Source organism: Panthera onca, chromosome F2, assembly GCF_046562875.1.
Source record: "Panthera onca isolate mPanOnc1 chromosome F2, mPanOnc1 haplotype 2, whole genome shotgun sequence".
In the NCBI taxonomy this organism is placed as follows: Eukaryota; Metazoa; Chordata; class Mammalia; order Carnivora; family Felidae; genus Panthera; species Panthera onca.
The window spans coordinates 26,248,652-26,263,740 of NC_138356.1; the positions used below are offsets into that span (position 1 = coordinate 26,248,652).

Consider the following 15,089-nt stretch of genomic DNA (forward strand, 5'->3'; position numbering starts at 1 on the left):
TCTTGCACAATCTTTGATATTTCGCTCCCTCTCTCTCCCTCTCCGCCTCTCTCCCTCTCTGCCCCTAGCTCGCTCGCTCTCGCTCGCTCTCGCACACATCCCCTCATCCCGACCATCTCTTCCGCTCTGCCCCCCTTTTCTATCTCTTTCCCCCTTTTTTTTTGGCTCAAGGATTTGCTCCGCTGCAAGAGGGAGGGGGCACTGAGGGACCTGATTTTCCACTTTCTTTGGGGGGGGGGGGCTGCGTTTTTGGGATTTAACTTTTGGATTCAGTGGCGGATCATCCACGTTCGGCCGAGCAGTTTTCTCTCCTTTTTTTCCTGTCTTTTCGGGTTCTGTCTCCACTGCGAGCCTGTGGCGTTCTCGTGGCGCGGGGAAGCTGTCAGCTCCGCAGCGGCGCGGGCACTGCCAGGGGTCCCCGGTCGCCCCGCACCCCCGCAGCCCGGTCGGGATGGCCCTTTCTTCTCACTCATCCTCCCAAAGTTTGGACTTTGGGCGGCGGGGCTTGGAGTCCCTCTCCCCCTACTCTGTCCCTGCTCTACCCGCCCTACCCCCCTTATTCAGCCTCGTTCTTCTTCCTCCTCTTACCACCCCCACCCTTGCCTCTCTCAAGTTCCCCGAAGGGCGCTTAGCGCGCGGGACTGGCGGAGGACCCGGGGTCCGAACGCCTCGGGCAGGGGGATCCAGGGGGCCGGGGCGCTAGCTGGGGCTGGGGCTGCAGGTAGACCCCCGCCGTCCGGCGCGGGCGGCGGGCACCGCCGAGGGCTGCTCGCGGCGGCGCGGGAGGCGCGGACTCGGGCGCTGGCGAAAGGGAGGCAGGTCCGTTAGGAGGCGGGAACGCCGGGCCTCGGGGCCAGGGACCCGGGAGGCGGCAGCAGCTCTCGCCCGGCGCTCTCGCTGCTGGGTGTGTGTTAGACCAGGGATCGATGCCAGCGGCTCGGGGTCAAGAATCTTTCCTTTCCTTTTGGCAAAGGGTGTGTGTGTGTGTGTGTGTGTGTGTGTGTGTGTGTGTGTGTGTGTATTGGGGGGGCTGTGGCCGCTGTGAGAACTGATTTATTCCCTGGCCCCCCAAGGAGGTTCCATGTCTACAAACGAACTTCACCTTCTTCGCCTCTCTCCGCATCAAGTGCGCCTTCCGGCCGGGAACAGCTAAGGGAAGAGGGTCTGGAATGCGTCGGGTCTCGCCTTCCTCCTACTTCTATTTCACACCCTCCTCCCCCCCCCCCCCCATTCTTTCTGCTCGTTTCTATTAGAAAAAAATAAAATTTCTCATGGAATTGTATAAAGTTTCGCTGCCGATGCCCAAGTTACTGAGGGTTACCCATCCTGTCCCCCTTCCCCCACGGAAGACGGTGCACTGGTTTGTATTTCTTTTGTTACCTGTGATCCGGGCGGGGGGCTCCTTTCGCGGCTCGGGCTGGGGTCCGGCCCGGAGAGGAGGCTCCAGTGGGCGCCTTTGGCCGCGACTCCTCACTTCCGCGCGGTTCTGCTGAGATCTTAGCTACCGTTCGGTGAGACACTCTCCTTGTAGGTACCAAAGGTTCAGATCGCAAACACGGACCCCCCCCCCCACCCCGACCCCTACACACACATACATACACACTCACACTCAACACGTACTCACAGACACACACGTTCTCCCTACTCCCCCCCCACCTCCAGCCCCCACCTTGCATTTCCCCTCCCCCCTTCCAAAAAAAGCACATACACAACAACAACACCCCCCCCCCCCAAACCAAACAAAAACCCAAAGACAAGTTCACTGGCGGAAGATGGTGGATTGACACTGACTCAGACAGAGGCAGGTTCACCAGGAAATCTGGCGGTCCCGATTTCTGACAGTTGCATTTCCTCTCCTTGAGTCCTTCCCCCCCCCTTTTTAATAACTCTGTTCCATGTTTAATCAAGGATCATGTAGATGGCAAAAGGAGAGACAGAGAGAGAGGAGAGAGAGGAGAGAGAGAGAGGAGAGAGAGACAAGAGACAGAAGGAGGGTTCTTTTTTTTTTTTTTTTTTTTTTTTTTTTTTTTTTTTTTTATTGTGTTCTCCTGGATTTTCAGTGGCTTGATCCCTATAAACGTGGAGTGGTTAAAGCTCATATGTAGTATTATATTTTTAGTTGGGTGGATGGATGGAAGAGTCAGGGAGAGGCTGCGGCTGCCGCTGCCTTTTCGGGTGTTGCTTAGATTAAGGCTGAGACTTGGCTGCGATTGGGACGCGACAGTGACACGGGCATCGATCGCTTCCATTGAGAGCAATGCAAAAACACAGCCCGGGTATGTAACACTCTCGGTGCCATCAACATTTGTTTTACTTTATATTTACTGGCAAAACTGACAGAGCAAGCTCAGACTTTCTTTCTTTCTTTCTTTTTTCCCCTCTTTTCTCTTTTCTAACTGAAGAATAAAAAACAATTGTGCATAGAAGTTGTTGGAAATGATGGTTTAAATACAACAGAAAGGAGATATTTGGAATTATTTCACCACCTCTGTGACTGATTGTGTTTTAGAGTTTTTCTTCTCCACAGAGGAGCATATTACAGAAAATGAAGGTTTTCTTTTTTCCTTCCTGGTCTTAAAAAGAGAAAATCCTTAAGGGAATATTTGATAGTTTTCAACGTTTGCGGTTTCAATCAGCAGGAAGGCACACAAAAATAAAAGATGGCTAGCCAGCTGTTTTAACCTCTTGCACCTGGCTTCAGTGTGGGGATCATAAGGTTTATATAGTTATTTTTTAATGGTTTTAATATTTATGGCATAAACTGAGGCGAGAGCATCACTGTGTATTTATTCAATAGCTGGTTGCTTTTGGATTAAAAAAAAGTAAAGTCATATTTGAGTGTTTTCATTTTTATGGCAATGAAGATAGAGCCAATGAAATATGGGGGAAATACCATAAATCTGAAAAGTGAAATGTACCTAAGGAACAAAGAAAGGTCAGGTAAACCAGCTGTGTAAGTCAAAGCAATAGCACCAACTGTGAGGTTAGACAGGGAGACTGGGCTCTGGGTGTAGGAAGTGAAAGTTGCCACTAAAAGTTAAAAATGAAGGAAACATGTTCAGCTCTATTGTACTCTTTTGCAGTTTTTAGTAGATGAGCCCAAATCTGTTCATTAATTTTGAGCTAGTTGGATTATTTTTAAAGATGCTGCACCAGCAAAGGAAAGCATAAAGGATGCTGAGAAAATCGCTGTTTAATATTGCAGAATTTACTGCTTTCATTCTGACCATGAGCCTAAATTTACACAATGAAATTTGATTATCTCTAATAACAATATTAGATCCTCCACTGGATGGATGAGAATTGGGGTGGTTTTGTTGATTGCAAGGGTTTAATGTTGCATTTCAGAATCTGATGTGGTTTGGCCTCCCTTCCATTAACTGGAAAACCCCTGAGGTTTTACAATTATTTCTTAAAGATAATACATTTAAGATTGCATTGGTAGGCTGAAGAAAAGTCATAAAGGCAAGAAGGGAAGCCCTTAATAACTCTTGAGATTCAGACATGTTCAGCAGTTAGATTGGCTCTGACTTCACCAAGGGTCGACAATGTGTCATTTCCACGAAGCCAAATTGCCCTCTGCCTATATGATATTAATGTGCAAATCAATATTTCAGGGATTAAATTTCCCTTCTTCATTTTTTATGGTTTCTACCTCAATAAGTCTCAAGTCTATTAGAAGAGGCTGGATGATTTAAAATCTTTCACTGCAGAATGGCTTGTCGTAGTCTTGTTTCACAGACCATTTTAGGATTTTCGTTATAAAGACTAAGGGCATCCTAAGGAAGTTGTGTGGTAGTATAGAGGCATGCTCAATAGCATAAAGCCCTTGTTCGATTAGTAGCTAAGAGGTATTGGAAATATAATATATATGTTTATGCAACACACACACACATTCTGCTGCTTTAAAAATATTATGTTAATCACCTATTGATTTATTTCAAAATCAATTGAAGTTCCTTTCTTATTAGTGATTTGTTCAGCATTCTTGAGGACTGTGTTAATTTCCTTAAGGAGTATGCATGAATTGGCTTGGTGTGAAAGTATTTGGGAGGGATTTTCACTTAGCAGTATTTTCCTAAGAAATATTTCCAGAAACCACTGTTTGTAAGAGTAATAATCAAGTGTTGTCATCTGCATACATTGTTGTCATAGCTATCATTGCATTTTGTGGCTGAATGATTTAGCTGATAACTATTAAAGGAGGCCTTCTCCAGTTCATTGTACATTTATTTCCAGTACTTAGTGGGCACAAGGTTTCTTTTAACCCTCTTGGAGAAACACATTTGTAAAAGAAAATATGAGATTTGATTGGAAATAATACAAAGCAGAAATTTGGGAGGTCAAAAAAAAAAAAAAGATTGTGACTTTATCACATAATCTTGGGAAGGCCTACTGTCTATCATTTGGTGGTGGTTTATAGTCTAAAACCATCTGGACCAAGTTCCGCACAGCTGCACGAATTTCATATGTGATAGAACATTTTTTCCATTCAGTGTGAAATGTTCCTTCCTAAAAAACGTACACCAGACTCGCTTAATTTAGTCTGTTAAAAGAAATGCACATGAAAAAGGACAAAAGGCTCTTTAATCTCTGCAAGCTGTTTGTTTTTCTTCAAGATTCCTGTCTGTTTGGGTTTGAAAAGTCATGTTTATTGAGGGGATGATTCTGAGGTGTGACATTAAAATAATATATGATTTTTGGACTGGTGGCCACGCTCCTGCTTAATTTGCAGAACTACTTTTTATGCCTGTCAAAACATAGAGTTAATCTATCCTTATTTACAATTAATCTCAATAAAATTAATCTTAACTATGCTTTATTCAGTGGCTTAAAATATCTAATTATATTCAATTAACTGCTGTCATAGTAATTAACATTGCTTAATTGCCTCTGCATATATTTATGTAAAGCTCATTAGGTGCTGATGCTCCCTTTTCCTTTTCTACTTGCCATTTTTGCTGTTGTCAAACCATTTTCATCTCCCAAGGTTCCACAATGTCAGTGAGAGCAAATTCTTAACATTTTCTTGAAATGGATGTTATTGCTTTTCTATGAGAAGATACTCGTTATAAGTGTTTAAAGACTAATCCACTCCCCCTTTTCCCTCATTTCTGGTCCCTACCACACTCACAAAATATTTTCTGTCATTGTTGCTAGAAATATGAGAAGCCAGGTTAAGCTTTGTGTTTATAAATGAGGAGCCTTTCTGTGTCTGCCTAGGGGCTGTACCCACAGGCAGAGTTTCTATCCTCTCAGACCATTCTAAGGGTTAAAGACTTGGCCAAGGTTCAAACTGAAAAGCGCCCAGGGAAAGTGCATGTGAATATGTACAAGTTTCATGTAATTAGTGCTTAATTATATTAACATATGCAAATTGTCAACTTAGGAGCTTGTTGAGCTGGCAAAGATCAGCTAGGCACAATTGCTGTATTGTTCTGAAACAATAATGGATTTCAAGTTGGATTGTGGAAACACATAACTAGCTATCTAATTTAACTCATACCATGGTGAAATTTCATTAGTCTCCATGGAGACTGGTTTAATTGTGCTGACTAATGTTCTGGGCTGCAGAATGTCCTAAAAAGAAAGCGTTGTTTGCCTAATCCACCTTACAATGACACTTGTTTGTACATGTTTCCCTTGTGTGAGAATTTGCATATGCAAATAAATAGTTTCTCTGCCCCATTTGTCATGGCTGTTCATTACCCATGAAGAGGACATTGTTACCAGGCTGTTACTGAGTCTCCCAAGACAGGATAGTGTCAACCAGTCCAGCTACATTCTTTCATAATTTGTTTCTGATTAATAGACCAGAGTGAGTCTCAGTCTCTTTGGGCATCTGCAAAGGGAAGGTCAGTTCTGTCACAGAAAAGAGTTTCTGCAGTATGCTGGGGGACTTTTTCTTCTTCCGATCATTCTCCTTTTCTCCATTCATTGGTTAACACAGTCATATTTAAAATAATGTATTCTTGTCCTAAGAATGCCTCTACTCATAATCTCTAGTTTCCTAAAGCAAAAAGATAGGAAAAGAAAGGAGATTCTGTTATTGGAATATTAATCCTGTTTTTGACAGAAAGGTAAACTGATATAATTGCTTTTCAGTTGAAGGAATGGGGGTTTATACAAGTGTGAAAGCATCGGAAAAGGATTAGCATTTTTTTGCATAATGAAAAGCTCTGTTGAATAGGGTTCTGAATGGCTGACTGAATGACTGAGATGAAAGAAGATGAAAATGCTGGCCCCTCTTTCTTTCTGCCTATGCTCTGCTCTCTCTAAAGTTATGTTTGTCCAGGACTTGAGAAAACAAGCAGGGGCTCAGATTTCAGCAACTTATAAGGTGCCCTGTGTTTTCATCGTCACTGGGAAGTACTATGTATGACAATTGTGCAGCTAGAGGATGATAAACAGGGGTTTGTATGTAGCAGAGTTTTCGGAAACATGCGAGCCTCGCCAAATATTGACTATTGGGCGTCACGAATTCCCAGCACTTTGCTGTCGAAAACAGTTACTTCAGAGGTGGCCACGAGAGTGGTGTGGATATTTAATTTATGTTGATGGACTATATGGTGTTCCTCCACCACCCCCATAGGCTATAAATAGCTCATTTGGGAAAGAGCTGTGTGTCCTCACTTGTGGCAATGTTAAGTGTTTTAAGTGGCCCGTCAGCTCTTGTGGTTGGGAGGGGTTCGTCAACCAGGATACAGAGTTATTTTCTGAGGATTTCATTCATCTTCCTGTTGCCTTGTAGGTATATGGTGCATTTCATTTTGAGCTAAGTCCTTTATAAAATGTCTAAGTATTGTATGTTCGTTCTCGGAGACGTTTGCAGTAAGGTTTTCTCTTGTCATTAGTTAGAGTTGTAACTGGTTATCAGTTGACAACATGGTCAGGGCTCCCTCTTAATGATGTTTCTTCAACCATAATTAGGGCAGTTAAAATACTGTAAGTGTTGAGACACCTTCAAAGGTGGGAATTGATTCTTTTGTACATATGTAAAACAAATTCAGTGGGGATAATTATTTATAGGTATACATTTTAAACATGCTCTTTCCGGTTTGGGGGTCACCACAGATGAGCATGGAAAGCTGCCCCAGAGCAGGACTGAAAGATTCCACCAGAGGTTAACCTAACTTGTTTTCTTCCCAGAGTGTAGAACGTCTGTCGGCCTCATCACACTTTAGCAGTTCAGTTGCTGAGGTACTATTAAGATGGTTACATGGAAACTTGGGAAATCAGAAGTGTTTTCACGTAAATTAAAGGATAAGGGTTGCCTCTTGAGTACAGAATATTGTAAAGGAAAAGTGTTTGATCTTTGTTATATAAAGTCACCAAAATTCTTTACTAGAGTCCTTTTAAAAATTTGTCAAGAAATTCTGGATTGTTTCAGAAACTTTTATGGTTAACTTTATGATATGCTTGCAAAAAGTCTTAAAAGAACAAAAAAAATCCACATGGAGGCTATTTTACTTGCAGAAGGGCTTATTAAGGTATTTCCATAAGAAAAATGTGTTAATTTAAAAAATAAATTCATTTATATTTTAAGACATTGTTAACCAAGCACCATGTGTTGTAACTGGCAGCTTTCCAGCCACCATGGAAGTGGATCACACATGGGTTAATAGTAGCTTATGTGATGTCTGCATTCTTAGGAAATGGGCAAAAGCCCAGGGTATTCTGATATCAAGATTTTAGGAATCAGACAGAAAGCAGAATATATGTTTATATGTGAACAGATGGACACATGTGAGAACTAAAAGTGCACAATTTCTCTTGGCACTTGTTTTCGTTATCCCTGATGATATAACCAAGATCTTAGTGCACTCACAGTCTTTGATGGCTAAGGACGAAATGGTCTTTTAATGAGGGCTCAATGGCATTATTTTCTTGCATAAGGATTGTGCCCCTGTGATCTTGCTGGATTTGATGTTCTGTTAATTCCCTAGTTTCAGAGGTTCACAAGTTGCCTTGAAAGTTTGATATGGTTTCACGTTTGACATACAATCCTCAGTCCAGGAATGGCTGCTCTCCACTCCCCTACTCTCTTAAAGGTTTGTGAGTGAAATAAAATATTTGCCCTTTTGAGCTATTTTTGAATGTATGCACACAACTTAAAAACGGCTGACACTGAAGTCCTATTTGGCAAGCAACTTATCTCTGATATAATTAGCCACGTTAACATTCTGGAGATTGAAAAAATAAACAAACAACATTTAAGAATTGGGCAGCTTGACTTGGTTAATATGTCATAATGCCCTGATGGTCCAAGACAAGTCCCGAGTAGGTGTTTTAGTCATTCAGGTCAGGAGTTCACACACCAGCATCATGTATTTAGGTGACTGATCATTCCTCATGTTTGCTTGTCCTGGGGAGACAACAGCGCACAGTTGATAATTTCTGAATGGTACGCGCTATAACACATACCTCTGACGACAGAGTTTATAGGTTCTATTGTGTTCTAGCTATAAAAACAGAAAGCATTCTGCAAGTATTTACTCAGTCCTAAATCATTTTAACCAGGGAAAATTGACTTTTCGGTTAAAATATGCATTTTATAACTGTCCATAAAATTCTTTTCCTTCACTGTAAAGAAGAAAGGAAATCCATAGCTTTAACAATGGTTAAAATACAAAAACATGTGAGCTGGTGTGTGCCACCTGGTTGTACTGTTAAGAACAAAACAAAACAAAACAAAACAAAATACAACAAAACTTTGTAAGAAGGAAGTTTATGGAGAATCTTAAAATTCGCATGCTTGAAAGAGTAAATTGAAGAAGCCCAATCTTTTCCCAAAGTACCTTCATTAAACCTGAAAGGCTTTCTTAATGCGGATTCTCTAAAATACAGTTCTTAGTACTTTTTTCCATACAGTTAGGAATAGTGCAAGTAATACTTAAAATTTTATGAGCCTGCTGCTCAATTGAGAACGAATCATATCTTTGGTTTAGTATATACAAACTAGGAGTGTGTATAAAGACACGTACACACCCAGCCACCCTCTTTCCATGTCACTGTCTCTCTTTCCTTTTTAGATGTAGATGTATTCCTAAGGGTAGCCTGTGAAATTTTCTCTCTGTAGACTAAATTCCTTTCATTTTCTAAGAGCTGGCCAACATGACCACAACAGAAAATAACAGGTAGGTTTGTAAGGCAACTGGAAACCATCAAGATGCTAAAGCCTGAGAATACCCTAGAGTTATTCAGTTCAGCCAGCTCATTTTAAAATATGGGATATTGAATTCAGGAGAAATGATCATTGAATTACCAAGCAAGGTAGGAAAATGTCAGGACAAGAATTCAGATATCCCAACTCTAGGACCAATGGTCACACAGCTATATTGGCTGCTTGGAAAAGGGTTTGTTATGTGACTGAATGGGTCTTGGAGATAGAGAAGAAAAGGAAAATGTGCGGTGCAGACAAATACAAGTACAAGTACACTCTGGATGGCATCTTATCACTGTGACTGTAAACATATTTTTGGGTTAATTAGGAGGTCAGACTTGAATGGTCCAGATGAGTTTATGATTCATAAGAGTACTGATGACCTCAGTGACTTAAAATGTATGCTTAATAATCATGAACATGGTGTTTTGAAGAATAAGATTTCTATTCTGTGTAGGGAAAGTAAATGAAGACAGTGCTGTGATATTTTAAAGACAGCATAGTGCAGAGAGAATGACAGTAAAAAACAGACATTCTTTTGATTCTGTTTACTTTGGATTCCTTTTTAAATGAGTTTATTTTGACTTAGGCTTCAGATGTTTGAAAATCTCCTCCGTTTTTGACCACTCAATGACCATGAGGAATTGTGCTAGAGCTACGAGACACCTGAATTAAATTCTTATAATGGATCATCTTATCCAAATGATTCAACCTTTCTAAGCCTCAGTGTCCTCATTTGTATCTCAGAGTTGTTGTAGAGATTACGTAACATTAAAGTGTTGTGAACATCAAAATAAGTAAATGTGACAGGGCCCGATACCCTATGTTCCCTTTTTCTTTATTTTCAATAGCTGGTTTTAATGTAATACTCAACTGAACAGGATTTGATAAAGCAAGTCTACATAGGTCTTGTGAGTACAGATGCCCTCTCTCTTACAACAGATGCAAGTAGAAACTGGGAAACGGGTATGCATAAAAGGTATATTCTTATTGACACACACCTAGATGACATCTAGGAGGACCGTCCTCCACCTCTACCACTCCATCATCATGGGTTGTTTTGCTTTGGAGGGCTTTTAGACGTTGAATGCATTTCTGGGTCTTTTTCTAAGAAGCAAATTAGAACAGGAATCGTTTTTAAATAATTCAGACCTTAGTCTATCTACATGAACTCAAGATCCCAGACTGTCCATTATATGCAATAATAGACGATACCACAGTGTTTATTTCAGTCTTGTTGACCCAGCCTGTTTGAAAGCCTTTGAATTAGAGGATTTCCAAAAACTGGATTAGATGCCATAGAAATACCTTTCCATGTTTTTGGTATTTTGATATTTTGATACACAACGAAAGGAGTATAGATACTATGACATTGGCACCCTGTTGATCAAGATTCATACCCACTTAGAGAAGAGATCCAATTACTAATACTCCAGTAATACTGTACAAACCTTAAACCTTTAAATTTTCTTGAGGGATTTTATAGCCAACTTATGAGACTGCAGGCTTATCTGTTGTTGGAGGACATCACAATCCTTTATCTTTTTGTAATAATGCATTGTTCTTTAGAGGAGTACCCAGGTTCAAAGATGATAAGATTCATGACAAGGGTTAATAAATTTATAATACAATTTTTGGACTATCTAAAAACAAAAATCTATTTATATTATGGACTTTCTTTTTAAAGTTCATAATAATTTCCCATTGTGATACATATAAGATACATTTAAAATTATGATTTGTATTGTTATGGGAAATGTAAGTAAGTGTACTTGGATCATAAGTTTTCAGCTTTGAGTTTGCTTTTTGCTTAATGTGTGTGGCTCAAAATCTTTGTTAAAATTTTTCTTAAAAACAAAATGTGTGCCTTGCCTGTATTCTGGTCATTTATAACTGGCCCTGGACTTGATAAGAAATACATTAATATAAAGCTAAGCCTTTATTGAGTAATGATAAGGAAATGATACATTTCACTGAAAGAAAAACAGTTAGCATCTCAGCATTTTTCATGATGCTTATTTAAGTGTTTCCTCCAAATAAATTTCAGCCTCCATGAGGGCAGCAACCATACCTGTTTAATCACTGTATTGTGGTGGACATTATTGGCAAATCCTTGGTGCTTAATAAAATGTCTGTTGAATGAATGAAAAAATGAATAATAGTTCATTAAAAATGTACACAGAAAGCTTCAGTTTACTATTCTACTGGAATCTGCCTCTCTTCTTGAGATCTTCTTGAAAAGAAATAAACAACCTTAAAAACATCTGGGTTTGTCTTGGAAAACTCCATAGGGAACACTATCTTCAGTGCAATCTGAATGGGTTTTTCTAGCAGAGCCATAGATTGTTGCAGTCAGAAGGGATGTAGCATAATCATCTTGTTTAACCCATAAGGAAACTGAAGCTCAGAGAAATTCCTGGGAAACATCACATAGTTACAGAGCCTCGCTGATCAGATCTAATGTGTATGTGCCCTTCTGCAGATCATTTCGTATTTTTCACCTTAGTGGAATTAGCTGCTGCCATATGTAAAGAGTCTATAATATTAATGTGAGAATAATTTCTGTTATGTTGGAGATATTTTCATTTGTGGAATTTTTCCAAGCAAAGGAAGACTTTTCAGCTGGTACAATTTCTCTGATGACCACAGCACAAGCTGACTGCTGTGGGATTTTAAAGTTAAGCTGCTTGAGATAGGACAAGAATTGCTTGAAAGGTGAAAACTTGCAGGAAAAATGGGGTGGGTCATTTAGTTCTTGAAATGAAGCAGGGTGCAGATTAGGAATCATTATGGTTTGCCAGAAGTCCCTGGTCATAGAAGCCTGTTTAAGTGCTCACTGTCAACAAGGAAATCATGGGCAGCACTTACAGTGGCTCACCTCTGATTTATTCATAAACCTCACACGAGCACTTGGCTTTGTTCTTGCTCTAGTAAGGGGGACTGATGCCAATAAGAACAGGAATAAAGAGCTCCTTGCATGGTCCAAGAGTGAATAGCACTTTACCTCAAAGCCTGACCTCCTTTCCTGAGGTCTGTTATGCTACAGTTGACTCTGATTGGCTGTGTGTTCTCAGATGAAATGAGAGAAGAGGTTATAACAAGTATCTACTCTGTAAACTCCATAGTATACATAACAAGAACTACATAACTGGAACTTGGGTTCTAACTTAACCTAAAGGTTGTGATATTTATGCTAAATGGAAAGGCTTCCTTTTCCCCTCTCCTTTGCAACTTGACAAGTTTCACATTTAATAGTAGTTGGAAAAATACTGCTTCCTTCTAATTGAAGAATACAATGATCTTGGAGTGAAATGGGCTTTGACAATCCCTTTCCCCATTAAAATGAATTTAGAGAGATTTCATAACATGGGAAATTAAGGGTTCAAGAATAAAACACGTACTACACTGGGAGAAAAATAAAGACCTGGGCTTGCAGATTGATTAGCCATGTTTATCTGAGAAGCTTTATTTGTGCCAACTTACAAGTGACGCTGTGCTCCAGCCACCCATGTTGAAGAGAAGGGACCTTTAAGAGACGGTCAGCTGGCTGGTTTGCACTGGGGCAGAGGTTGAGTAGAGTTACTTAAATCCCCAGAGCGACATTTAGTTAATGCTAGTCTTTTTTTTCCCCCTCCCCTGATCGTGTCCACTTTGGCTACTCTTTTCTCCTTTTGATGAAGTTGGTCTCTTACTACTTAAAGCGCATATATTTACACAAAAATTTCCTCAAATTTTCACAACACATTAACCCAGAAGAGCCATATTAGGAGATGGTGATGAGAGTTAATGATATATCTTTAGATAAAGCCATCCTCCCATGCAATCACATCAGAGTCATCAGCTCATTTGTCATGGCTGAAGTGAAAATGTCAGGACCAATGAGTGTATGAGTGCTGAAGGGGGCTAAAGGGCTTTTGGAGAGAGACATTTTTGTGCTGGGAGTCAGCCATGGCTTAGATTTAGCTCCAGGGAAATATTGGGATTAGCCAGCACTGTGTACAAATCCTTAGCATAACAGAATTAGTTGGGAAGCTGGAGAGGTGGGGTCATGAGTACGGGTGTATTTCTAGACTTATGCTCTAGGATGCAGGCCCGGAACTATGGAAAAGAGTGAGGTGACATAACCGTTATTTTAAGGGATGTGTTTCATTCAGGTTCATTGATTTCAGCAAGATTGAAGCCCTGGATTTGAAGGACATCAAGGAAAGACTTGCAATAACATACACTAAATATGTATATATGACTTTCGTTTTATATTTGGCTGCACTAAAAAAAAATTGATCTTAACGTCTGAAAGCTTTTGGGGGAGATAATATTTGGGTACACAAAGATAAGATTCAGGCACAATGTACTTTTGAATAGTATTTTAAAGTCGAAGTTAATGCCTCATTTAAGTAACAGTAATTATGGTGAAATACTTGTTGCCTTGTTGAATTTACCCAAGACTAAGAAGCTAAACTTCCTTTACACAGACTTCATTCCGAAACTTTAATTGAAAAGTAACTTATTTTCTTTGGCTACAAAAGTTCTTATCTTTGATAGACCAATACTAGCAGATTTATTTCATTTTGAATCCAGTGAACTGTTCTCTTTCAGATAATGCACCCATACAACCTTTTCTTGTTTAATTCGATTGATTTACAGTGTTAAAGTGAAATAATCTGATACCTGTTTCCTGCCCTTTGAGTATTTGTCGTCAAAGAAGCTGATTAGTTTTTCCCTCAGCTCTTTAGCTGTTTTAAATGTATAATTATCATTGCATGTCATTTGATAGCTGCACTAATTGCTGCCAACTATTGTCTGTTTGCACTTAATGCTGAAACCTGATCAACATCCTGCTTTGGTTGATGTTTGGTGGTAAACTTTAATTAACTCTTATTGCATTGAAGAAGAGTTCAGGCTTGGTGCTAACTAATCATTTACCTTCATTATGTCCTGACAGCTCCACTTGTTCTTGGTCCTAATAGATACACCAGTCAGTAAATAAACCTGCAAACCTCATGCCTTATAGTTGCCCCACACTGGTATTTTGCTACCTAAAGTATAAGATAATTGGGCCCAGATAATTATTTAGTTAGTTTAGTATCTCTAGTTCTGCAGACACTAATCTTAATTGCCTCTTTCATGCTGGACAATTTCATTTTAATAGAAACTGTAGATTTGAGATAACATTATTCCTTCAACATGGTTCCTATGAACATGCATCTTTTGAATCAATACAATTAAGCTTGTCTCCTGTTGGAATTCTTGTCATTATTTTTCCTGAAATACTTTTCCTGTAATGATATTGAAGTTAAAGTAATCAGGTTACCAGCAGATCATGTAAAATTCAACTCAAAATTGCTGGCTGCTTGATTTTAATTTGTCTGACATCAAGTTTGTTTGAAAAGGGATAATATGTGGGTAAACCAAGGAGCTTATAATTATGGTTGACGTTTGTTTGTTTATAATGAAATCTAATTAAAGTTCATACATTTAAAACACAAAAGTTAATTACTGAATTGCTCACTTCACTTATGGACAGCAGTCAAATTAACTTTCAGGCCAAACACACACATACACACACACACACACACGCACGCACGCACGCACACACACACACACACACACAAACAAAGGGCTCTTCATAATAGAAATAAAATAACCAACTAATCTTAAGGATCAAACATAAATTTGCCAATATTTCATCCAGAAGAAAACTTGGCATTCCACTTATGTTCTCTAGTATGTTAGTCCTATGTGGTTTATAATATAAAGTGACTTAAAGTATTTACAAAGCGGTATAAAAAGAGACTTGTATTTTGTAGACTCTAGGAGTATTGTATAATAAGAGGTACTTGGTAGTGATTTTAAAATTTATGCATATAACTTTATTCATTAAAACTATTTTGAAATCATTGAAATCATTGCTCAGAGAATAAGAATG

At 39.6% G+C, this 15,089-nt stretch overlaps 1 protein-coding gene and 2 long non-coding RNA genes across 6 annotated transcripts in view; 1 reads left to right on the forward strand and 2 right to left on the reverse strand.

The window, feature by feature from the left end:
• The window catches only part of LOC132664206 (uncharacterized), a 43,149-nt gene extending 41,200 nt beyond the window's left edge, over positions 1-1,949 (reverse strand). Inside the window, exons 1-2 of one of the 2 annotated variants that reach the window (XR_014136558.1) lie at positions 1,792-1,949; positions 1,381-1,524 (exon numbers count right to left, since the gene is read on the reverse strand). This is a non-coding gene — a long non-coding RNA (uncharacterized LOC132664206). Of the gene's footprint in view, positions 1-1,380; positions 1,577-1,791 lie in introns of those variants that run through there. The other variant, XR_014136557.1, reaches the window with a different exon arrangement.
• ZFHX4 (zinc finger homeobox 4) overlaps positions 1-15,089 on the forward strand; it is a 183,383-nt gene that overhangs the window by 459 nt on the left and 167,835 nt on the right. The window contains exon 1 of one of the 3 annotated variants that reach the window (XM_078441796.2): positions 2,126-2,276. The exons of the other annotated variants lie outside the window; for them this stretch is intronic. The gene's annotated coding sequence lies outside the window, so the exon portion shown is untranslated. Of the gene's footprint in view, positions 1-2,125; positions 2,277-15,089 lie in introns of those variants that run through there. 3 annotated transcript variants of the gene reach the window in all.
• Positions 8,134-15,089, reverse strand: part of LOC132664205 (uncharacterized) — a 24,347-nt gene continuing 17,391 nt past the window's right edge. Inside the window, exon 3 of the long non-coding RNA XR_009603511.2 lies at positions 8,134-8,365. This is a non-coding gene — a long non-coding RNA (uncharacterized LOC132664205). The remainder of the gene's footprint in view (positions 8,366-15,089) is intronic.